The sequence below is a fragment of the Camelus ferus genome, chromosome 4, assembly GCF_009834535.1.
Source record: "Camelus ferus isolate YT-003-E chromosome 4, BCGSAC_Cfer_1.0, whole genome shotgun sequence".
Lineage (NCBI taxonomy): Eukaryota > Metazoa > Chordata > Mammalia > Artiodactyla > Camelidae > Camelus > Camelus ferus.
Genome location: NC_045699.1, coordinates 23,006,285 through 23,032,902, shown reverse-complemented (window position 1 = coordinate 23,032,902; position 26,618 = coordinate 23,006,285). Strand labels below are relative to the sequence as shown.

At 41.5% G+C, this 26,618-nt stretch overlaps 2 long non-coding RNA genes across 2 annotated transcripts in view; both read right to left on the bottom strand.

Moving 5' to 3' along the window:
- LOC116663106 overlaps window positions 1-26,618 on the bottom strand; it is a 227,151-nt gene that overhangs the window by 3,175 nt on the left and 197,358 nt on the right. The window contains exon 3 of the long non-coding RNA XR_004319158.1: window positions 6,046-6,256. This is a non-coding gene — a long non-coding RNA (uncharacterized LOC116663106). The remainder of the gene's footprint in view (window positions 1-6,045; window positions 6,257-26,618) is intronic.
- The window catches only part of LOC116663111, a 118,011-nt gene continuing 115,988 nt past the window's right edge, over window positions 24,596-26,618 (bottom strand). The window contains exon 3 of the long non-coding RNA XR_004319163.1: window positions 24,596-24,952. This is a non-coding gene — a long non-coding RNA (uncharacterized LOC116663111). The remainder of the gene's footprint in view (window positions 24,953-26,618) is intronic.

The window sequence follows — 26,618 nt, the reverse complement described above, 5'->3', positions numbered from 1 at the left end:
GACTGGTAACAGTGTGACCGCAGGCTACCATTCTGTCACTTAATAATTCTCTTCGTAGATTCTAAGCTTCAGCCAAATCAGACCACTCCCACTTCTAAAGACTCTTCACCCTCCTGCTTCTCTACTTTTCTCATGACCATCTGAAACTGCCCTATAGTAGGGAGAACAGTGCCCCATCATCCCTGTGAAGGTTACATCCTAACTCCCAGAAACTGTAAACATGTTGTGTTGTATGACAAAGGGGAATTAAGGTAGCAGACAGAATTAAGGTTGCTAACCAGCTGGCCTTAAAACAGAAAGATAAGGCTAATTTATCAGACCAACTCAGTGGAACCACAGAGACCTTAAAATGTGGAAGAGAGAGGCAGAAGAAGAGGTCAGTGATGCGATGTGGCAAGAATACACAATGGCTACTTTGAGGACCAAGGCAGGGATCCACAAGTCAAGAAGAGGGGCAACTTCTAGAAGCTGGCAAAAGCCAGGAAATGGATTCTCCCCTGGAGACCACAGAAATAAATGCAGCCCTACTGACACCTTGATTTTAGCCTGTGAGACTCTTGTAGGACTTCTGACATTCAAAAGTGTTAGAAAGTATATTTCTGTTGTTTTAAGCTACTAAGTTTGTGGTAATTCGTTACAGCAGCAATAGACAATGAATGCAGCCCTCCCCATAAGTTGCTGCTCATTGAAACGCTTTTAAGGAAGGTCAGTCCAACCAGATTTGACCCCTCTGTTGTTGCAGCCTCCACGGCAATTATTTATCTCTCTTGTGGCATGTAACATATTTTGCTTTGTAGTCCTTTTCCTTCCCATTTAATCAATCACTTTATGCTGTCCAGTTTTACTAGGCATATTTATGGTACCTGCCCTCCCACTGTCCCCCTGTCAAAGCATCCATGCTCTGCACCATCTGACTACTTCCCTTCCCCCCGTCAGCGAGGTGAACCCACTAGGGGAGGTTATCTCACTCCAGAGAGCCAATCCGTAGGCTGGCTGGGGCTGGCCTAGCGTGGAAGGATGAAGTAAACTATTTGGTTAGCTCCCCTTCGGAAATGTGACAGCAGCTATGGGAGAGGATCATCAGAACAGACAGGTCTTAATAGAATTAGGGTTGGGACAGCCATTCTGTGTGATGGAGCTGCATTTATGAGGGAACTGGCAGAAAAGAGAAGAAACTAAGGCAGAAATAGAGGGGAGGCAGCAACACTGTGAGGTAGAGAGAAAGAAGTGGGGGGGAGGGGAGGGGAGGGGACAGAGCGAGATAGAGTCTTCAGTTTCCCAGTTTCATGAGGACTAAAGCATCCTCCTCAAGCTATCAAGCATTTCCAATAGCCCCGCCCCCTCTCAGCAGCCCCATGGTCCCCTCTCACTGAGGTGGTCATTGTCTCCTATGGGCCCAGCACGGCCGTCAGCTCCAGCTCCCACCCTAATCATCTCTTGCCTGAGCTTGTTCAGCACTGTCTCACCTCACTTTCATGGCTTTCACCTCTTCCAGTTTATACCCACACTCCACACTTCCCTGCCTCAAACGTTTCAGTGGCTGCCGACCATCTTCAGGTTTAAGTCAGATCTCCTTGGCAGAGCCTAATAGGGCTCGTTGACATCTGACCTTGACTGTGTCTCCTCTTCATCTCACTCATCCTCTTTCTTCCACTCCCTGTACCCTCCACACTGAAAGCACACTGTTCCTACATTCTAGATTTTAGCCAAGAATGTTGTATCGAAATTGCCCATGGAGTGTTTTTATAGCATATAAGGTTCAGGGGAGAGGGTGTGTCTGGGAACTCTCTGTACCATCCGCTCAATTTTTCTGGAAAAAAAAAAAAAAAAAGGTATTCAGTGCAGCCAGGAGCCACCAAAGAGACTTAGGGTAGTTTGGCTGGTGAGTCTTTTGCATGTATAGAGATCAGTCCACTCACCACTTCCTCTGAGACACAGAACACGTTCACGTCCCACATTGTGGCCCAGACTGGTATTTCTAGAGAACAGTCATGCAGCCCACAAGGTGTAGCTCTTACGTCACTCCACTGTGAAACCCTTTCCAACGTTCTAGATGGAACTGATCGCTCTTTTCACACTGTTCCCACATTGCTTGGACATACCCCTACCATGGCATTTATCACAGAGTGGAACAGTCTTTACCTATGCGGCGGTCTCTTCTGCCGGAGTATATACCTACTGCTTTCCTCGTATATGCATCCTCCACTGTCCAAGTTCAATGTCAGACATATTGTGGACCTTGCGATGTTTAACAGAGGAATACGCATAACTTATTTTAGGAATAAATAAGTGACTGAATGACTAATAGCTAATATTTATTGAGTATTCACTATGGGTTGGGCCTGTTTTAAGAGCTATACAGGTTCTCTCTGGGTCAACACTTACAAGTTGAAATAGGCACTTTTATCTGTCATTTTGCACAAGAGTATGTAACTTGTCTGCCACACAGATAGTTTCAAGTCAGAGCAGCCTGGACCTAGCAATCACTAATTTTCACAGCCTTCCCTAAAGGAGTACTAAAGTGTCAAACTCCCTGGTGTGAGGATGTCTTTATTCACTCCTAAGTATTTCATCTATTTTGACCATACAGTATTCAAAGCTGTCACCCATTGTCATGGGTGTCATTCTGTTCTGTATGAGAGGTTGGTTTCATCAAAGAATGTTACAAATAACATACTGCAGTACACACATAGCACAGAACGGCTCTGGAATCCAGGTGACTTAAGTTCAAATCCTAGTTCTGTTATTTCCTGACTATGTAACCTTAAGCGAATCATTTAGCCTCGCTCTGCCTCATTTCCTCTCCTTAAAGCAGGAATATTTATACTACCTACTTGCTATGGTATGAATGTCTGTGTCCTCCCCAAATTCACGTTGGGATCCTCATACCCAGTGTGATGGTGATAGAAGGTGAGGCCTTTGGGAGGTGACCAGGTCATGAGAATACAGCTCCCATAAATGGGAAGAAACCTCTTCTCTGAGAAGAGATCCCACTGAGCTCCCTCACTCCTTCAGCAAGGACACAGCAAGAAGGTGCTGGCTATGAACCAGGAAGAGGGCCTTCACCAGAATCTGACCATTTGGCACCTTGATCATGGACTTCCCAGCCTCTAGAACTGTGAGAAATAAATTTCTGCTATTTATAACCCGTGGCATTTTGTTACAATAGCCCCAAGGGACTAAGACACTACTTCATTATTCTGAAAATTAAATACCTAAACAGCCTCTGTTTCTGGTACACTGAAGGTGCTATGTGAGTAACAGCTGGGTGTGTGTTGGTTTTATGTAACTAAATCTAACTGGAGCTGGTTTCAGCCATAACAAGGACAGGCCCAATCATTCAGAAATTTGTCTTGGAACCTTTACCCTCATGAGTTCTTTAGGTTATAAAGTTTGTATGAATGAAGAGCATATTACATATATTACACAATCTCTGATGATTCTTGATCACTTTCTTTTGTTTAATTGAAAATTCACAGCACAAATCATATAGCTTTCTGGTCTACGTACTTCAAGGCAACTTTGGGGGTGTTGTTTGGTTACAAACTTAAGATTTACCGCATGTTTATATGATGGCTGTAATTTACGGTTCTTCTGCAGTCATCGTTGAAGGCAGCAGGAGACAGGCTCTATCACAAGGGCAGCTGCAACCAAATCTGCCACCATGGTCACTCCAGAGTGGCCCCTGTGCCTCTGCCATTTGTCAGGGTCACCACAGAACTTAACCGGAAAACTTATTTGTCACCCGTTCATGCCAAAGGTGCAGGACTAAGGATCCATCACAATGACTGGGAGACAAGAGGGGCCCCAAGAGACCAATCAGGAAGCACAGGACCCTCTTTTAAATGCCAAGAAAGATGATTTAATTCAACCCAGGACAACAGCAGAAAGGTGCCAGATATCTTAGAAGACTCATAAAATAAATGCAAGGCAAGTCAACAGATGTTCACAGAACCCTTACACTGGACTCCCAAGCTCCCTCCAATCTCTGTCCCCTTAATACTACACTCCACTACCTGCTAAAGCAATTTAAATATCTGGATAGTCTCAACAGACACCCCACAGTCATATCTCCCAGAAATGTTTTGTTTGGTCACTAGAATGTTAAAGAAAATTAAAAAAAAAAAAAAAAAGGAGAATTGGTTTCCAAAAGTTTAAAATGCAATGATGTCGAATAAAGTCTATGTTGCTGGTCTCCCTTTAAAATACCAGATCTAATCACCCTGGGGGTACCATTCTGTATGGTAACAATCAGCACTGGCTGGGTAGCAGTGTGCATGTCCACGTCCACTCTGGGTCCTGCCCCACTCTGTCTTCTATGCTGTAGGTACCTGAGGTTGCAAACTCTGGTATTTCACACAAAACCATTGATCTAACGCCAAGTGCCCCAGTGATTGTTCCATCTGCATCTGAGGTTTTAAGAAAGGAGTTTACTATCCTGTCAGGTTAAGTGATGAATCAATACCTGATAAAAGAGGTTCAAATTTTGACCTATGATAGCAGTTTTAGACACCTAATATATGTATGGTTTTCCTTCTGTCCTCATTCTGTGAATGGGGACACAGCTTAATATAGTGGAGAAAAAAAAATATAATTTGAGGTCGGCCCCAGTGGATTAAAGTGCTGGCACACCCTCTCTCAGCAGTATGACTGGAGAACTCTCTCTCTTGGAGTCTGTTTCCTCTTTTATACAATGGAGATAATTGAATCGGCCTCACAGGGACGTTGGGAGGTTTGAATTAATACTCTTGTGCTTTGCTCATGCTGCTGCTTCAGCCTGGAAATTTCTCAGTGGCTCACCCTATGTGAAGCTGACAAATTTCTCTTATGAATGAAGACCTAAAGAAAAACACCATTTAGTCTCCAAAGGCTTCCAGTCCTCACTGACCCCATCTCCTCCACCACACTGCCCCAGAGAAAAATGAATGCTTAGACTTCTAGGTCCCTAGACTTATCTGTGTGACGGCAGGTTTTAGCATACGTATTCCTACCACAACAGGAAGCGTTCTTTGTGTTCACAGACTCTAGCACAGTGCCTATTCTGTATGTGTTTAAATAAGAGTGACCCAGTGTTAAGTGGGCATATTGTCCTTATTTTTTTTCTTACACTTTGGCTGAGAATCTTAATAATTAAAAAAAATAGTAACACTTTATTAGTTCAATTGCCTTGAACAGACGCATACACGATTGAACTTATCCAAAATATCTGTTAAAAATACCCAAAACGAGCTTATGTAGAAGGAATTTTTACCCAAGAAGTTTTACTAAGATCAGAAAAACAGTTCTAGTAATAAACGGTAGGGCGTGTTTAAGCTCCGTATTCCCCAGGAAGAGCTGATCTGGACGGTTAGAGGGAAGTGTGATTAGCTCCCTTTTTCTCTCAGGATACATTTATAGTTTTGACCCAAATTATTTTCACATTTTAGACTTTCATCAAAATTTAGATGGTAAGCTCCCTAAGGGCAAGGGTATTTATCTATTTTGTTTATTAATGTATATCACTCCTTGGAGGAAGGTGTGGCACACTATTCAGTAAATAATTACCAAATAAACGTATGACTATGTCTGGAAGGCACCGGGGTATTAAGCACTTGGGAGGAAGTGACATCCCTCAATGTGAGGGTCTCTCACTGTTTGTTAACTTCATTTATTTTTCATAACTCCCCTGTGAGGCTGGTATCATCATCATTATTACTTGGCTCCCAAGGCTTTGCTCTCTCCCCTCCATCGTCCAGACCCATTCTTGAGTTTGTATCTAATAAAAAAGGGCAAACACAGTAAATATGCCTTTATGGTATTGAAGGCAAATGTGGGTCATGGATATTTTTCCTCTCCTGTGCATCTTCCTTCCAACCATACAGTTGTCAGTGGATGCAGGCTACAATTACGGGGGAGGGGCTGCTGCTGAACATTCCAGCCAACGTGATGGATACTTTCCTTCCAGTCTTCATCTGGTTCCCTGACAAGCTGAACATAACTACATCTTAGTACAGTTTTTAAGTCATGTTTTACCTTATGAACATAATCTCCATTTATTCTACATACCTTTCACTGGAGTCAGTCATCTTTCACAGGGAATGTCCAGGTTTGTGCGGAATAGTTCTTGCTTTCACTTTTTTGGTCTTGATGTTGCTGTTACAGGGCTTCCCTTCACTCAGCCTGCAGGGTTCTCAGTTAGAGGACTGGTGACCAACTTGATAAGGCAGCACTTGAGCATTCAGCCAGTTGCTTTCTTGTAAGTTATTATTTGCAGCTACTGTAATAAAAACAAAAATGAAATCTTTCTCAACAATATTATATATACACAGAATCTGGGGGTACAGAAAATAATGTGTAAGTCCAGGGGAAAATGGATACGTAGGACATTCAATAGAAATTTTTGTTATGGTACCTGCCTTCCCAATTCCCCTCCCTTACCACCATTTTTGGACTGAATTACTTTGGACCAGGTAGAGAGTGATCATTTCATTGTCTTTACTGTACTGAGAACCTGGCCTTAGCCAGTTCACATTTTACTCACCCAAATTACAGAAGTATTATATTAAATCTAAAACACTATGTCCCCTTCTTGCCTTATAGTTCCAAGTCTGAGCTTTTCTAGGTGACATTCTACATAAGTAGCAGGTGACTCCAGGAAACTACTTTTACTATGGATGACTGTTGTGCTTTTCACTTTCTTCTGGAGAAATCTATTCGGAATAATGAAAAATCTCTGTAGGTTTTACTGACCTTTCCCTGCCCTTTGAGTCCACAAATGGGAATCAACTTGAACTAGCTTGTAGAGACCTGAATTACACACCTGGCTATTTATTCCTCTGCATGGCATCTGTATTATAACACAGGCATGAAAATATGAAAATGCTAACTCTTGTTGGATCAGATAATTTGCACTGGGATAAATCACGGGTATATTCTGCCTTCACATCTTTGTAATCTGTACCTAAATTACTTGAAGCCATTTTGAATGAGTTGAACGTGTAATCCATGTAAAGAATGCAAAAAATATGTATTTTTTCATTGTCACTATTATTTAAGGCTGGATAAAAACCTCCCCCAAATCTTAGGGGCTTAAAAAACCACCATTTTAATAATCAGTTCTGCATATGAGGAATTCAGGGCTCTGCCAGGATGGTTCATCTGCTGTACAGTGTCTAAGGCCTCAACTGGGGGCCATTCAAACACCTGGGGACTGTCACAACTGGGGCTGGAGGATTCACTTCCAAGATGGCTTCTTTACCTTCCTGTCTGGCACACTGATGAGCATGGCTCAGCTAGGATTGTAGGTTCCAGTGCCTATGGGTACCCTCTCCTGCCCAGGGGCTCAGAGAACACTTTCTCCACGCCAGCCCAGTGTTCCAGGCGACGAGCTGGAAGCTGAAAACCAGGAGGCCTTTGTGTATTATTGCCTCAGAAGTTGCCTAGCGTCATTTCCACCATCTTCTGTTGGTGGAAGCAGTCACATGTCTACCAGGGAGAAAGTTGGGAAAAATGGACCACACTTTTCAACAAGAGGAGAATTTAAGCCTCGGGAGCTATGCCTAAAACCACTATACTCATACATAGTCTGGTATTTTTTTTTTATGTAACTGCTTATTTTTATGAACTATGCTATTGTGAGAAACATTACATATTAACTTTTCCAAACTAAAACAAGATTTTTGGTAGAAACTATTACATTTAACTACACTGTAGCTAAAATTTTATGCAGCATATCACCATATTCAGATATATATATATACATATGTATGACTAATTTTAAAATATATTCTCTTAATGGCATGTTAGGAAAGTCACATAGGATCAAACTAGACATTGTATATATAGTTGGCTTATTGGGACTTTTTGTTGGTCAAGGTAGATATATGGCTGTAAGTGACCAGACATTTATTTCAGCTGTTTTAATGTACTTGCACTTAAACACAGGAGTTAAATAATCAAGGCCTTATTAAGCATTTTCATCATAGAGTTATTTGTGTAATACTTAAAAACTGGAAAAAATCTAAGTGTACCACAAAAGACTATTTAAAATGTTTATGGTATATCTGTTTTATAGAATACTGAACAACTTGTGTTGTAAAGAACATTGACATGCAAAAACATTCATAATTTGCTTGTTACTGCTTAAAAGATTGTAAAAAGGGAGACACAAAGTAATTCCAATTATAAAATAAATTTGTTGGTCTACATAAAAATAAAAATTTATACCCAAAACATTGAAGAAACGATACCTTAGGTATGGAATTGTGCATGATTTTATTTTCTGTGTTGTGCTTTTGTGTATTTTCAAAAATTTCTTAAAGGATTTATGTATTGATATATTACTTTTTTCATTTTTATAAAATGAGTAAGAAAGTGCATTTCTTTATAAAATATATAAATTTTAAAACAAGTCAAATTCATTTATAATCTCTTCACCCTGGATAATCATATTACTTTAAAAATTTTGTCATTTTATATTTTGGGTTATCCATTCTAGATAAAAATGATACATAGTGTATAAACGTTTTGTTCTTTGACATTTTACCTTTACACTAGGAGATGTTAACCAAATTATCTTTTGTCCTCCACGCTTCATTGAATTTCTTTAGATAACCGAAGATTCTTCCCGTAAAGCCCAGAAAGATAAACATGGGGTTCTTATAGCCCCCAAAGTAATTTCTAGCAATGAGACCACAGAAAATAGATACCAAGTGTTTTACTTTTAAGTCTCAAAAAGCTATTGTCCATGTTCAATACTGAAATTTTTAGGAAAAATGCTTGCTGAGCTAGTTATGTTTTCACCTTATCCTTCAAGTGTAGATAAAAAATTTGGGGCTATTGGACCAAGTAATGCTATAGAGGAGAGCAATGAAAAGAAAAGCCCTAGCTCCTCTCTATCACCCACAGAACTAGCTCCAGGGAGGAGTATTAGAAACCCCAAACTGTTGGTAGATACTGAGAATATAGGAGATCTGTGCCCCAGTTTCCTGATGATTGCTCTGTAAGATGACAAGCATTAAAGTAGGTCCCCAAGCTACCAGGGGACAACAGAGGTGCAGAGATGGCTTCAGGTGCACCTAGGCCTAAAATTACTCTCATGAGTCCCTGAGCAAATGGGCTGGGAAAGAGACAAATGCCTTTGCAGGGGACTGGTAACGGGTAGACAGTGACACCAGGAGTCATTGGCCTGGAAGGAAACTACAGTTGTGATGAAATATCACAGAGTTTGATTCTTACAACCTTATGACCAGAAAGGAACAGTGGTCCCAGAAGATGCCATCACCTTGGTATAACTGTGCTCAATTAATTATACAGAATTGGGCATTGGGCTTCACTTCACAAAATGAGGCGGATGGCCACTGACGAAGGAGTGAGCCTAACACCATCACTGTGGTTACCGAGACGTGTCATGAAGTCAGTCACATGGAACCTAGGGCAGCCCAGATTGAGTAGAAGGAAAGGAATGGGAAAACAAGATTCTGAACTGTCTTCGCCCTAATGACTAACTTTACCCAAGTTAGACTAGGGAATGAGGCTCAAAATGGGAATTAGCTTACTGAAAAATAAAATTACACTTTTTGCATGCCTTAATACACAGACTGATACATTCACACCTTTTATACAACCCATTATGAACATATTTGCATGTGAAAAAATCCACATTTAAGCAGTACTACCTCAGTCAGTCTTAATGTGGTATCACGCCCAGTTCAGTAGGTTTTAAAGGTATTAATGAGCAATCTAACTTTAGACCCCAAATATCTGCATAGAATATAAAACAATATATGTGAAAACAAAAACACAAAAAAACTTGAAAAATATTAAATGTATATTATTGTTAATCTCAGAATAGGGAAGTCTTTTCAGAATAGACCACAGCTCTAAGTCAGGAAGGAACAGTGTCTGACAACATAAAACTTAAAACATTTCTTGATGGAAAAATTATACCACAAAAAAAGATAAAAATCAAACAATAATCAGAAGGAAATATTTCTGAATCCTACCACAGAAAAGGGTGAATTTTCTTAAAATATAAAAACTTCTGCAAATAAATAAGAAAAAGACCAACAACCCAATAGAAAAACAAAAGGCAGAAGACACCTCATAGAAAATGCAAATAGTTCTTTAAAAATATGCAAAATGCACAAACCTATTCATAATTTAAAAATGCAAATTAAAGCTGTAAGAAAAATTTTTTATCTTTTAGATCAATGAAAATTTAAATGTTTGATAACATACTGTGTTGAAGGAGATGGGAGGAATCAAGCACTATTATATGTTGCAGGTGGCGACGTAATTTAGTGCAAACTTTATGAAGAGCACTTGCAATATTTAACAAAACTTAAAATCCATATGCTTTTGGATACAGGATTTACACTGTACACATATAGAATCTCAGGAGTAATTAGTAATCACATATACAGAAAAGAGCCTTTGTGGGATTGCTTACAAAAAAAAGAATGGAAATAGCCAATAGGTTAATCAATGAAGACCTGGTTAAATACAGCAGAGAACATCCACACAAGGCAATCATTCATTCATTCATTCATTTATGCAGTGAGAATCAAGATTTATTAAAGCAGGATTAATTTCTTAACACATTTACAATGTTGCTTTTTTTGACAGATTTGGTTAACTTTTATATTTTTTAAATTGAGGTAACATGACTTTAAAACCTTCTATAAGTTTCACATGGACAGCAATGTATTTCTACCTCTGTACACCCTACAACATGCTCACTACCAAAAATTTATTTTTCCATTTGTCATCATATAGTTGATGACCCTTTACCCATTTCGCTCCCCTGCCCCCTCCCATCTGGTAACCACTATTACCAATACTCTGTTCTCTATACCTATGTGTTTTGGTTGTTTTCGGTTTGGTCGTTTATTTTGTTTGTTTATTAGTTTTTATATTCCACAGACAACTGGAAAACACATGGTATTTATCTTTCTCTTATCTGACATTTCATTTGGCATAATATCCTTGAGATCCACCTATGTTGTCACAAATAGCAAGATTTCATCTTTTTAATGGCTGCATAGTATTCCTGACAATCCAATCATTCAAATGAATAAGGTAGCTCCATATGAACAGACATGGAATTACTCAACAGATTTAAGTGAAAAAAGCAAGATCAAACAGTGTGTGTAGCAGATAATCCTTGTGTTACAACACCAGAAAATATGCATTGTCCACCTGTATGTACACAGAATATCTCCTGAAAGAAACACAAGAAATGAGTAACAAGGAGCTGCCTGCAGAGGGTGAATACTGGTGGGAGAGACTTTTTTTTTTTACTATTTTGCTTTTGATACTTTCCACCCAAATCATGTATTCCTTCTTAAAAAATAAAAGAGAGAAGAAAAAGAAAGGAAAGGTGAAAGAAAGGTGAAGAAAATGAGGAGGTTGGGGATTCTAACCCACAGTACCTTGGAATGTGACCTTACTTAGAAATAGGCTCTTTCCAGAGGTAATCAAGTTAAAATGAGGTCATTAAGTGGGCCTTAACCCTATATGACAGGGAGAAGACAGACAAAGGGAGAAACCAAGGAAAGAGATCTAAAATAGATCCTTTCCTTTTGTCTTTAGAGGGAGCACAGCCTTGTCAACATGTTGACTTTGGACTGCCAGCCTTCAAACCCCGAGGCAACAACATTCTGCTGTTCTAAGCCACCCTGTTCATTAGAAACACTAGGAAACTAACACAGTGCTCTAGCCCACTCTTTCCTTCTCAACTTTCCAGCTCCATTCCCTTCTCATTTCTTTCTTCCAAAAGCAGTAGCTCCATGCCCTGTAAGACGGAAATCAATTTAGCCTTTCTTAACTCCATGTAATTCCATTGCTTCTCCCAATCAGCATAATGGAAGCCCAAGCCTGGTCATTTCCCCACAAAGGATTTTTCCCCCTAAGATGGTGGTGACAGAGCAGGCAGGCTGAGGATATGCCTATCAACTGATCTGTGTCCTAGTTATAGATATCTAATCACCCTTACCATGGCTGCAGGGTATGTAAGTGTGTAACTAGACCATCATTCATTTAATCATCAATTGTATTGTTGGTTATCTATATTGTTTTCCACTTTCCACTACTGGATAAATTCCTCAGAGGTGGACTTTATGAGTCACAGGGCAAGCATGCGTTATGTTTTGATGCATATTATCAAATGGTCTTCTAGAAAACATAACCTATTTTGAATCTGTTTTATTTTGGTAATAAAAAAATGTTAAGGGTGCCATAGTCATGCTCAATTGGTTATGGTATAGGACAGGGGTCAACAAAGTTCTTCTGTAAAGGGCCTAATAACAAATATTTTAGACTTTCGTGGGTCACCAGACTCCACTGCAACTCCACCATCGTAGTCAGGAAAGCCACCATGCATGATATGTAGCTGAGGGGACACGGCTGAGTTCCAAGAAAACCTTATTTATAGATACTGAAATCGAATTTCAAATCATCATCACATTATAAAATATTCTTCTTCTTTTTTTCTACCATTTAAAAAAAAAAGTCAAAACTACAGTACACAGCCATATAAAAACAGGCAGCAGGCTTGATACGACCCATGGGCTGTGGTTTGCCAGGTTCTGAATTTAGTACTTGATAACCCATTCTGCAGTACTTTCTAAAATTCTTCCTTGAGGAGACACTTGTACCTTCCTGCAGGTTCTTGTTCATTCTTTTAGAGTCACTTAATATTAGGATGACCTTGGGCACCAGTGACTGTCAGAGCGGCCAATGGGTAAATTAATGTTACTACACATTAATTGCTGTCGATATTGCTTCAAATCACAGCTAAGTGTATTGCCTAAAGGATTTACAGAATATCCACTCCTGTTTTCTCTCAAAGCTGTTCCTAGATTAAGCCAGACCATTAGAGCTGTGTTTGGTACCAACATGTATTGATTACTCCTTGCTGACATTTAGGACACATATATCCACAAACTCCTTACTTCACAGACTGCCTCCAGAATAGTTACCCTTTTAGAAGATTCCATAAGCTTATATTGAGAGATCAAGAAACTCCTAGTTGTCTGTCAATCTGTTTACTTGATGAATATTGTTGAGGACATTACTGATTATGTCACAATGTAATCCTGTGTATGAGCAAGATCCTTATCTCAGTTAAAAAACATAATTAAGCTTCTCTTATAATTAGAATTGTTTTTGTGCCCTCAAATTGCCAAGCCTCTCTCTCTTGTCCTTATCCTTTATCTTCTCTTTAACTTTCATTATACATATTTAACTTATCTTGCTGTACCTTATACAACTTTGTAATTTGTATCTTCTCTTTGTCTCCCTTCTTCTTCATCTTAATTTTTAAAAGTTAAAAGTGGGGGTAGGGTTTGCAAGCAGGATTGTGGAAAGTTCAGGTTTGATAGGCAGTTGGGGTGACGATGGTCTTAACTCCCCAGGGTAGCCTTTCTGCTTTCTTGTGTAGTTACCTTTGAGTCTGTTTTCTCAGTATAATACAGCAGACCATTCAAAATAAACCCCAAACTTATTTTGCCCTTCTTCAGTCTTTCATCTTATGATTCCACGTAGAAACCACGATGCCCTAGAAGCCCAGACGGGACTCCCTCCTGATGGTCTCCGGACCCACAGCCTGAAGTTCTCTGTGCCTCTAAGTCAGAGCCAGGGAAGTTCGGGCCAGTGAGCCTGCCCTGCGGGTTTATCTGCCGGGTTGTCAGGAGTGACAGCAAAGAGCCAGGCTGCTTGATGAATCCAACGAGCAGAAAAAGCTGTCAAAACACGCAGAACGTTCATTGCAGGGATCGTGGAAACATTGCCTATTTGTTTGGAGCGTGTTTAATTATTTTTAAACATATGCAGTCTGTAGTTCAGTGAACATGTCAGGGATAATAGAGGGAGGAAAGCAAATGAGGGGGGCGGCACTGATCCCGGAGCGACTTTTCCCGCAGCTGGTGGATGGGGAGAAGCAGTTGATTCCCTCCAAAGTGTGGCTCCTTGTCTGTCACCTACTGAAACGCAGTAGGGGGATTAATGTCATTAGCTGGAGGCTAGCCTGCTGTGTAGTAAACAGATATGCATCCTAGCTCATCTGGGGGAGGGATGTCCAGCTCCTGCCCGCTGGCCTGCAAAGGTCACTCCCAGCCTTGTATTAGTGAAATGGGAAGAAATTAGGTGGGTTGAGAGAATCCTGGGGTCTGTTTAGTGACAGTAGCCGCAGGGGATCTGGGCACCTAACTCTGCTCCTCCCGCCCCTCACTCACCCTAATTGGGGCTTAGATTTCTTCTTTGGGGGAAATCCGAGGTAACCAGAGAAGATAAAAGCCCTATGAGTAAATGCTTCAGAGAAGAGAAGAATTTTCTTGTATTTTGATAACCAAATTGACTAAGGAGTGTGGGAAAAAGTCGGGGATTGCTGTTTGGGTATCATGACTGTGTCTCTTCACTCCAGAACCGAGTTTTTGCCACATATCAGGGCACGAAAAGCTGAGGGCTGAGAAATATGCATTCACTTTCCCCTAACTCCCAGGAATGTGCACCACAAACAGCTACAAGTGAATCAAATCTAGGTATTTTGTATTCTTAGAAAACAGAGAAAAAAATTTTTAACTCAACAGACATTTTATTATAGGCTTTAAAATATAAACAACTATTTGAAGACACAAGGAAAGAGTCTACACTGAAACCAAAGCCTGGCAGTAAAGCCTGGCTTTACAGAAATACTGAAAATATTGGGAGAGGGCAAGAAACCAGGAGGAAGGACAAATATTTCCTGGGGATGGCTCTGACCAAGATGCAGACAGAAACAGAAACCATCAACTAAACAGAAGAATACTCAACAGCACCCAGATATAGGCAGGGAGAACCTGGACAATAATAGAAATAATAACCAAGAGAAAGAAGAATGTTGGAGGGAACTATGGCAAGGAAAACTGAGAGTTGAGTCTATTACACAAATAGTAGATAAAGTAAAGATAAATGTAAACATTGCCTTGTAAGAATTTACCTTAATCCTTTTGCAATCCAAGCAGAATGCTCTATTTTATACTAAAAGCTCTGAACTGTCTTCTGATGTTTGTAGGCAGTATAGTATTTTGAAGGAACTGATATAGTAATCAAAGAAACAAAGGAAAACAAATGAAAAAAGGGAAACAAAGGAAAAGGCAACTCAGGATCATGTGTATTTGTTACATCACAAACTCACCTCTGGGCACCCCCTTCCTACCACCTCTCCTTCCTGAGGGTCACTGGGCATCAGCGTTTCTTGGAGGAGATCATGGCAGAGTTTCCTCTCCTTATAAGGAGACCAAAAAGGCAGAAAAGAAATCAAAGAAGCAGTAGACAGAAAGAGAGAGTACGTCATCAAACATCCACATACATGAAAGAAACAGTCAAACTGAGATAGTTTTACATTTTTAAGATTAACGTGAATCTCCAGGCCTCACCAGCTCCTTGGGAGAAATGGGAGCCAAGACGTCCACACCAGTGTTCACACTGTTGCTCCCAGTGGTTCATGCAGAGCCTCAGACCGTCCTCCGAGGTCCTGACCCACCTATACTCAGGAAAGAGTCCACTGTGGTGTCCCTGGCTGCTCTGGAGAGCAGACACCTGGGAAGAATGCCCCATACCTGCAGGCCCCACACTGCCCCACAGTGTGCGGTGGTCCCAACCCAGACAGGCGGCCGCCCTGGCCAACCAGTTGCTTCCTGATTCTCCCCAGACCAGAGTCGACTCTGTCCTGCACAGACAGATGTAGGCCCACGTTCAAACCCAGCAGTTTTCATGGATGATCAAATAAAGGCTTCCAGCTGCAGAACCCTGGGGCTATGTTTTTATCTGTGGTGTCCAGTGATGACATAAACTATGAGAACAAAGCTGGAGTGATTTATATGTGTCATTAGAAATTTAAGATTTTTTTCAGCATTTCATGAACATGTATAGTACGGAATATATTAGATATACCATTTGGATAACAAAAACCATTGACAGCTACCTTGCCTAGTTACAGATTTCATCCAGAGAGCAAGTGGGGGAACCTTCCCATCCACTTCTGAGGACACCTTGTGGTCCTATGACCTCCCTTGACCCCGTGTCACATCGCCTTCAGTATCAGGAAGCGAGAGAGTAGTGGCCAGTGGGGCCCTGGCTCTTCCTCAGAGTAAGAATGGGAACCTGTGTTCTTTTTCTTGGACCTTAAATTTTAGTGCTCCTCAGAATCACCTGGAACACTTGTTTTTTTGTTTTGTTTTTTTTTAATGCTGCTTAGATTTTTACCTCCAGAGAGACTGATTCTGTAAGTCTGTATGTTGTGGCCTAAGAATCTGTATTTTAATGAGTTACCCTCCTCTCACACATACTTAATGATTATACAATATAAGGATTATATTTCTGAAACACTGATTAGATCTTACAATTCTGATAACTCTCTAAATCTCACTGCATTTAGGGGAGCCGCTAATTAGGAAGGTATGAAGCACCACCCTTAGGATGCAGGGGGAGGCCAGGCCCCTTTGGCTAAATGCATATGGCATGACTTTAGGAAAACTATTCTCTTCTTGATGATATTGTTTAGCGTACATTGCACATGGATTATTTACTCTGTCCCCTCTGGAAGTCTGTCTGTAGCTGGAACCATGTAACTACAAAATATCACAGAGACCTGGAAGTTATTCCACTGTAACACTTCCTATCGGGGTCCCAGGACTGGAGCAAAACACGTGGGGCTCACGTGGCTAGATGTGTGTGATTACCTTCCTGCCTGCAACTTGCAAGCATGGGGTCAAGCGAGGAAGACCTTCTTTCTTTTAGAAAGCAACTTAGTACGTGGTGCTTTGTAAGGAGCTAAACACACAACATACAAGAGAACTATACATACACGCTCACACACGTGCACACATAACTGTTTGCTGTTTGGCACTTAACGATTTGGATCCATCCCAAAGGCTGACCACAGGGGGAAAAAAAATTGCCATGTCAAGGACTATATAAGGTGGCAGAATCTACTCTATGAAACGTGAACTTCACTTTCTTTGCCCAGCTGGCCAATTGTTCCAACCCAGTCAATCACAGACTCGGCAGACACACTGAGGGAAAAGCAGGAGATGAGTAACTCCAAGCTGTGCGGATGAGAAGGCCAGGACTAAGTCTTTGAACGTGCACACAATAGAATAAATGCCTTTTATCCATTCACCCCCCAACCAGCCGGCAACACCAGGAAAACCATTTTCCAATTAGTCAGCAGGTTTCAGCATCATTACCTTTGAGATCAGATTTGCTACCATTCAAAAAGGCATCAGAGACAGTGTGGGAAGAGTTAAGCATCGTTCCTGGCATCTGAGGGCTGCGAGGAGGTGAAATTAGATTAGCGGCAGGAAAACGGGAGAGTTTACATTACCAGAGGGGCTCTACCTGGCTCCAGGCTTAGCAGTGAACAACGCTCTCAGCATATGGCATGACAATGGATTAGTGATCAAGTCCGATTAATCCTAATAGATCGTCTTTTCAACCTCAGTGGCTTGTTAGGTGAGAAAAAAATTGTCTGTCCCCAAAGTGTCAGGTGAAACTCTCATTTGAGGTAAGACTACCATGTGGAGATGGGTCTCCATCTGGTGGCTTCCTTTTGTGAAACTCCTCCAGAAGGTGTTTTAATGAGGCTTTTATAGCAGGCACCACCTGCCACTAATCTTCCCTTCTAAAAAGGTGTAATTGAGGGTTGGTTTTACAGTATGGCTCGTACCCTAACCTTGGGAATTCATCAAGAAATGCAAATCTGGGTGGGATGGTGTAATCATGAAATGCCATTTTGGCTGTTGGTTTAGACTGAAGTGGTTATAGAAATTTGTGGTTGGCTAATTACAACCAGCTATATAGTAGCTTCCCCTTTCAGTTAGATTAATACGTGTGTCATCTCAGAATTAAATCACCAAGTTGATGGTGACCATATGTCTTCATTCAATTCTTTGCACATGTAAAGAGTTGCAAGGCTGCTCGTGGTTCACACAATTTAAAGGTTTCATTTACACTATGAAGGCTTAACTGGTTCAGATTTACTGCACATCCGTCCTCGCAGTAGACGTTTCAGTTCTAAGATGCATTATTTCAATGAGACACGAACAAATTAAAAAATCACATTTCTCTATCTCAGGGAGACGTGTTTCTATCTCTGGGACTTCGGGAATAGAGTTATTTTCCTTCATCTCCTAATTTAAGATACAAATTTTTGTCACATTGTTATTGCAGCAGATTGCTTATTGATTACACTGATGTTTCCACCCAGAAGGTCATTTGAAATCAAAGATACTGCAGAAGGTAAGTATGTACGATAGAGTAACTGTAATTTTTGAAAATTCAACAACCATGAACTGAGCCCTTACTATGTACCAGGTATGTTACTACATCAAGAAATAATAATAATAGTAACTACAGTAACAACAACAATATGACAGACTCTGCCTCCCAATAGTGGGGGTTTATTTTGCTTTTCACTCATTTTCTGCTCAGAATATTTTTGAAAGTCCCTTGACTTTGCTAGCATCACCTCAGAATATTATGTTGAGAAACATCTTACCTACATAGAAATCAAATCGACAAAACAGTATATATACACTTAGATAAATTCCAATATTTGGGTTTTATCTATACTCCGTTTTAGAAGTCAAAGAAATGCTTAGCCCTTAATTATTTGTGTTTCAATTACTAGTTTAATTATAGAGTATAGCAAGAAAAATAGATGACCCAAAATATGCCATAACCTCCAAATGGCTTGCAGTTTGAGTTTGGAATGGGATTTATAAAAATCAAACATGATTTTAAAGAGGGAATCATAAACAGGAGCCCCAGACATGGAATCTGATCAGCAGTTTTATATTTGGGGTTTTACTGTCTTTTTTGTTTGTTGGCCTGCACAAGGTTTTTGAGTTTTAACACACGTTCTAATCCATACGGCCATGACATGCTCTCTCCTGTTTGCCAAAGGCCCCGTGTCTCCCTAATCTCACACTCAACTGCACTGACAAAACTCAACCCCAGTTCTAAAATAATGATGCTGATATTTACATGAGTTTGTGAACACTGGTCCCGTTACGTCAGAATCAATCCCCGAACATGTTTCCACGCATGTGTGAAGTCCTTGGGGATGGACGAATGAGGAAGAAGGCAGGCACCGACCCAACTGGCAGGGTCTCAGGAGCCAAACCTGCCCCTCTGTAGAGCTGAATATCGCACAATCATTTTGTTCTCACATCACTAACATCCTTAGCACACAGCCAAAAGTCAGAAGCTCAAGGAACAGGATAGGTGAGAGGAAAAAGACAAGAAAACATTATTTTATCCTCTTTTTCACTTAAGAAAAAATTTTCTGATCAGGGTTTAAAAACCTGTGACTTCAACTTTCATGATACTTTTCTGCAGGAAATGAAATTGTCACAGACATGAATCATTAGAACTAATGATGCCAGAGTTTTTTAAAAAAAACAGTGCATGCATTTTGTTCTCATTCACAGTTAGGAGAATGAGGTCAATTATCTTTTCCTTTAGCTTTAGACAAATTAAAGAAATTGCTTCATCCTTTCTCTAAAATAATCCATCAGCGTTGGTTTCATGTGGAGAAAATAACAGTTGGCTGAAGGCTATACAACCAGGTGACACGTGCTGTGACTCCTGACACTGGTTATGTCCATGCATTGTATTAAAATTCACCCAACTTCTCCCTCCCTCAACTTCTGCACCTATTTTATTCATTACACTAAACCCATACTCAGGTCTCACCCAGGTGGGTATCATGAAGCAAGAAGATGTTGTCTCCAATACTGCTTCCCTCAGTGCTGCCTTTAAGTCTCCTTTATTGCCTGATGACACCCCCCCCCGTCCCTGTTGTGTGACACTCATGTCAGGCCTGCATCCCCAACCAACTACTGACACCTCACACCTCTCCATCCCTCTCCAATCCAAACTCTCTGGCCACAGCACTGTCTGGCCGAAAGCGACCTTCTTTTATTAAGTAGCTTGTTGTGAAATGGCTCCTCCTGCTCTGTGATTTGGGGCTTTGAGACCAAGTGTCTAGTCCAAAGGAATAGTTCTTTTGATAAAAATTAACAGAAGCACTGGAGGCTCCTTATTTACAAAACAGAAACAGACTCACAGACATAGAAAACAAACTTACGGTTACCAGGGTGGAAGGAGGCGGGGAGGGATAAATTGGGAGTTCAAGATTTGCAGATATGAACTACTATATATAAAATAGATAAACAACAAGTTTCTTTTGTATAGCACAGCGAACTATATTCAATGCCTTGTAGTAACTTATAATGGAGAAGAATACGAAAATGGACATATGTATGTATATGTATGGCTGAAACATTACGCTGTACAGCAGAAATTGACACAACATTGTAAACTGACTATACTTCCATTAAAAAAATACAAAAAAGCAGCACTGGAGGCTGGCAGGGGACTAAATAGAGGCCAGGGAGAAGCCTTATGATTCTCCTACATCATACCCCAACTGATCACTATTTAAAGGCAACTTCAGAGTAAAACAATTGATTACTCACAGATACACATGGTCCTGTTTAAGTGAATTATAAAAAGTGAGCTTAATTTTGACATGTACTAGGTTAAAGATCTTTGTGAGAATCAGACAATTACCCAGGTGTGCTTTCTACTACTTTGAGGATTTCACCTTGAGGGTCTGGAGGCAGTCGGAATGAAGGTATACTGGCTCCAGCTTCATGTGATGCCATGTTTCTGGACAGAAGCAAGTGAATAATCATTTGTTTGGCTCAGTCAGAAGTTAAAAGAAATTTCTTGAAACTTGTCTCCCTCACACAACATCCTTCCATCTAGTTACACTGGGCTGTATTTTATGCAGGAATGTGCATACTTAGATATCTTCCATTCTCTACCATTCACCTGCCCTCGCTGATGACATGTTTGTTTCATTCTTCAACATTCAGCCTTCCCTCCCCCCGATGCTCTCCCCAAGAGCCCTGCAGAGTGCCATCCTCCCGCTGGAGAACCCACCTGTAAGTGAACTTCTCCCTGTCAGGCTTTGTGCATGGAGACCAAAAATGAGGTTGGCTAACCTTGATATTTCACTGTCGTCTGGCATATTCCACTCTACCTTCCTCAGTATGTCACATATGTTTGTAACTGAGGCCAGGAAAGTTTTAAGAGAAGAAAGGAGGGGAGGATGGGGAAGAGGAACAGAGGCTCAGGAAAGGGATAAAAATCCTTTTTTCTGTCTCAGGTGTGTACTTTAGACAATCATCCCTCTCGCTAGAGTCAGACAAAAAGTAGGTGACTTTCTGTTATAATCATGAGAAACATTCACCCAAGACTCTGGACCAGGTCTAGCATGTTCTCTGAAAACAAGCTGGTGGCACCTTGCAGAGGTGTAACAAAAATGCTTCGCCAACTTGTGTCTCCAGAACTTTCCTGCACCAGCACCAGGGCTTCTGATTCAGTAGACCCGCACTGAATTCCAGGACTCTCAATACTTAACAGCCACCAACAGTGATTCTGACAGTTCTAGAGAAAGAATATTTCAAAGTTGTGGGCTGTTTCATCAAAATCTCCATAATTCTTCTTGGCTCTCTGGGAATCCAGAGTGAGGAGTTGCAGAGATGAATGTGTCCACAGAAAGCAAGTGCCGCATAGATTAACAGTAAATTTTGTTGCAGTTTTTTTTTTTTTTAATTTAAAGAAGCACTCTCTTGGACCACTTTTGCTCCATAAATAAAACACACTTAAACATTAAACTCAAAAAGGAAAGATTCCAACCTCTGTAATAATTACTGTCCACTCACCAAAGGAACTAAAATGATTACAGGCAGCCCGGCCAGATATGTCATGTGGGTGTGAAGATTCTGTTTACAAAACCAATGTGGGAAAGCATGGAATTTCTGGGCTGTGAGCCATTTGTGTATACAGTTCCTCAATTTGCATTCTAGAGAAACCCAAAGTTTGTTTGTCGCAGGTGCAAATCTCACATTGCAGCAAAACTTGTACATTCCATGGCCCGTGGCGCCCAGGTTGATGTATTTCCTCTTTTCCTGCTCTAGCCACTTCCTTGAAGAGCATCTGATTCAGATCAACTGTAACCATATAAAGCATCACCACTTAAATTTCCCAGGCTACCTGACAACACTGCAAAGTCTGAAACTATCAATTAGGAGTGAAATATCCTCAAATTTTATGATGTAAGAAACCTGCAGCAAAAAACAGTTTTTATTTCTAGAATACCATCTTTGTGTTCTTTTAGGGTGGGAGTGAGATTTCTGGTCAATGGATGGTTTCATACACAGAGAAATTCAAATTGGCTAAAGCAAAAGTACCCAAACATGAAGGGCACTGATACACCTCAAACTTTGGCCAATGGAATCACCAGATTCAGTCATTTTGGGCTACGTCAACATGAAATTCAGTTTTTCACCCAACAGTTATTTCTCTCGTGTGAGAAAAGGTAGTAGACTGACATAAACTACTAGTACATAATAAAAAGTAGTATTCTTTTTAATCTTTGAATCTGTATCTGCATTCATTCCAGAGCTTATGTTTTATTCCTAAAGCTGGCAAACTTGACGCAATATTAACTTTCAGCCACCTCACCCAGTGCTTACTTAGGAGAAAGAACTTCTCCTCCTTGACTCACAGCCACAGGACTTTCTATCCTGACCATGTTTGACTTCATCCCTGATTGATCTTGAACTGGCACAAATTTAAAAGCTCTCCCCAGATGAGAAATGCCATGAAAATAAGCATCTTTCATCTTCGGAGGCGAAGGAGCCCTGTGCCACATGGAGGGGTGGCAGTTCCTTTGATCAGTATTTCTTTGTTCGAGCCCAGAAGCTGAGTCAGCCTACCGGGCACAGCGATACAATAGGGCAGCCGGCATCCCACTGGAACCAGGGCTCAGCAATGATTGGGAGTTTCCATCAGAGCATCTTAATCCACTAGCATGAGTTGTCACCAGGAGCTCCACTAGGCCCATTAAAATGACTTCAGGTCACCTCCACTGAGCCTGCCCATTCACTCCAAAACAATTACCCTAATCCCCTTCGCAGACCCAATCCCTTAACACTTATGAAGTGCCCTCCTATGCAGGGTGCTGACATTTTCCAACAACACCAGCCTCTTTGAAATGCCAATCAAAAGTCCTTCTTGTTAAAATACACGACCCTCTCTGCAAGTGTAAACAGAACTTCATACATCATCACCACCAGCATCATTAAAAAGCACTTGCAGAACACCCACCTGTGTGTGATGCTGTGCTGCGGGGCCCAGAACGCGCCAGTGCATGAAGTGCTGACCTCGGGAAGAAGTGCTTGCAGACCTGCCACTTCAAGGTTCTTCTGAGGCTTATTTAGTGCAGACTGTGCCCAGGGGCATGGGCCAGCAGCAGACCATTGCTAGTGGCTGGGTAATTGCCCCAAGAGGATTAATTAGCTACTCGGCAGAGCAGATCTGAGAACAGTAGTGTGTCCGTGACAAAGCTCACCATTAAAGTTTTACCAAAATGCTCCGTCCCAAACTTCAGTTACCACTCCCTAGAACTCCATAGCATGGTAGGGCTTGGTGGAGGGGTGCTGATTCAGAAGGAACTTTCATAATTTTTTGTCCTTGGATGTGCTGTCACTCTTTTGACTATTCACCATTAAGGAAAGGAGGGTGAATAGAGTCAAAGATGAGCCAACATCATGCTGCCAGTGAACAAGCCTGTGTCAGGGGATGCAGGTTTATCCATCACTCACCACTTATCAGTCGGGTACCCTTGCAGCCATCATTAGATGCTCTGGCCTTTCGTCTCCTACAGTGTAAAATGGGAACCACACCATGTCTCACAGGGTGTTTTGAAGGTTAAGTGAAACAATATAGGGAGAAAATACAAGGTTGGGGACTTAGTCGGGTCAGGCTAATCTTGCTTCAATCTTAGGACAAGACTACCGAGATTGGGAAGGCTTCTGAGAGGCGGGGCTTTGGGAAGGCCTTCACAGAAATTAACAATCATGGAAGAGGGGAGAGAGTTAGGAGTTCCAGCTAGAGAAAACAATATGAGCAAAGAGCAGATAATTAAAGTTAGCAACAAGCAGGTAGGGGAGGAAAAAGAATTAAAGTGCCCGGAGCAGAGGCATTGCATTGGTAAGTAGTAAGAGAAGGAGAAAGCCCGGGGAAGGGGAAGAGAACCGGTGCTGGAGGGGGTCTGTTCCATCATTCCTTCCTTCATTCACTTTCTCGGCCGCAGGACATCAGGCATTCACTGTGCTTGACCCTGTCCCTGACACGGTGCTTGGCAAATTTACAGGATTCTTCATGCAAAAAGCGGTGTGGTAAACTCGAAAACCAACAGCTGTGCAGAGGGAGCAGGAACTCTGGCTCTCACCTAGGATCTTAGCTTTCCCTTTAGCACCATCTTAACCCTTTTCTTTAGCTGTGTCCTTCCGGAGGGCCCAAGGGAGACAGATGTTTCCCATAATTTTAAATCTGGGCATAATGTAAAAAGACATCAGGACGCTGCTCCCAACCTAGCTCTAAACAAGTATGTTGTGACAAAGATCTATGACTTCATTTCCTTCTTCCCAATGCAATATTTTTCCCACAATGCAAGTTTACATATAATCCCTTTATTTAAACAATGTACACTAGGACAAGTCATTAAAGGCATCAAGAAGAAACATGAAAAGAATAAATCCATATATGCCATCTCCTTTCTCAAATTAACAATGTCTTCCTGCAGTAGTTCCATTCAACTGTCAAGTTCATTTTACGCTTCTTGGTTTCTTGTGGAATAGATGTCCCACTGAAGACGCCAGAAACGTCTGCAGATGGAACTGGGGGCAGATGACTGCCGCACAGCACTCTGGTTCTCCGAGGTCCACCTGCATCCTCCACGACTCTCAGCCATGGCAGATAGCATGAATCTCAAAACCGTAAGCTGGCATAGAGTACTACTAAGTGGTCCAAGTCATAGGCAGGAAATCACGCAGGCCCGAGCCAACTATTTTATCTAAAGAAGAAAAGTGAAGGAAACACAATCAATGTGGACTGGAAATAGTCACTGATTTTAGATATTCCCTGACTAAAGAGGATGTGTTCAGGGTAGCTCATCAATTCTGACAGAAGACCCACATTTTGAAGCCTGTCTCCTCAGAGTTAACCTAGAGGACTTCTCTTCCTCTGTTGATAGATGGGAACAGCAATGTCTACCACAGAAGGAGTCTCCAAAAAACTGAATGAGAAAAAGTATGTAAATATCCTGGAACCATTCTACCGGAAGCAGCATTTTCAGCTCGCCGTGATACCACCCTTTTAAATTTTTATCACGGTCTCCCCATAACCTGAAAATGTCTTATTCATTTACATGTCCAGTCATCTGTTGCTTTACTTCACTCCAGAATATAAGCTCCAAGAGAACAGAGACCTTAATTGGCCTCTTTAATGCCATCTCTGAAGACTTGCCCGCCCCTAGAAGGCAGTCAATAAATGTTTGTGGATGGCATAGTAGTTGACCAGTAAATGACAGCTAAACAGACGAATGCACAAATGTATATATGTTAATATATTCATAGCTTATTCACTCAATAATGTATGTCTACACATATATTCATAATAAAAACATTTCACATGTAATATCACAATCCTCATTTTATATATATATAAAGAAATGAGTTTGGAAAGGTCAAATAACTCACCCAGTAGCCACAGCACTAGAGAGTGGCAGTTTTGTGAAATGACCACAGCAACCCCAAGCTCAGTTTTTGTTTCTTCCACGACAGCAGGACTGCCTACCCACCAATTTTCTCTTCTTTTCAATAGATGGCTGCCCTTCCTCCTTACCAGACCCTGTTTTAGAGTCTTTACTTAATAGTTTATAATTTCACCCATCCGTCCCAATGTTTTCACAGCCCCCTTTCCAGCCCACAAGCACCAATCCCATTCACCAAGGGCGGAGGTGACCATGCCTGGGTCTCAGCTCTAATCTTGCTATCTTGCTGTCTGGATGCTATAATTTCTAGTAACTGGTTACTCAGCATTAGAGTCCCTCGTTTAGCTGATTAAAAAAAAATCAGACACTCTTAGCTCTCATCCCTGCAGGGTTAAAGCCCCCAAAAGAAACCCCCAGGTTTCCTTACACTGCATGACAAAGAGTCTGAGCCCACACATGCACCAGCCGCCTCCGGACCCCACACCGCAGCTGTGCCGCTGAAGGGTGACTGTACGCGGGCAAACGCTTCCAAATCGAGCTGCTGAAATGGGGCCTCGCAAGTCTCTGACAGTGTTAATTACTGCATCCTCCTGGCCTGCCAGCCGGGCTTCTCCACGGAAGGCCTTGCCATGTGGAACTTGCTCCCGGGGGCACTCCCTCGGAGCCCACATTTGGCAGCAAGCAGGCTCTGTCTGAAAAGATGTTTTTATTTGCTTTAGCGTTTGGTTCCCTTCCCACCCCCTAACCCCCACCCCGCCCCTTCACTCTGACACTTTGGGACTGAAATATGGTTTTTGCAGTTGTGGCAGAGTTCCACCAGGTTCCTGAATCTTGGGTTTAATGAGATGGTTGTCAGAGGGGAGCCCACAAGTGGAAACACTGACCTGGGGCTTACATGCAGGGTCCTGGACACAGGGTCCTACCACACAGGATGGTGCACGTAAGGGCACCGGACAGCTCCTTTACC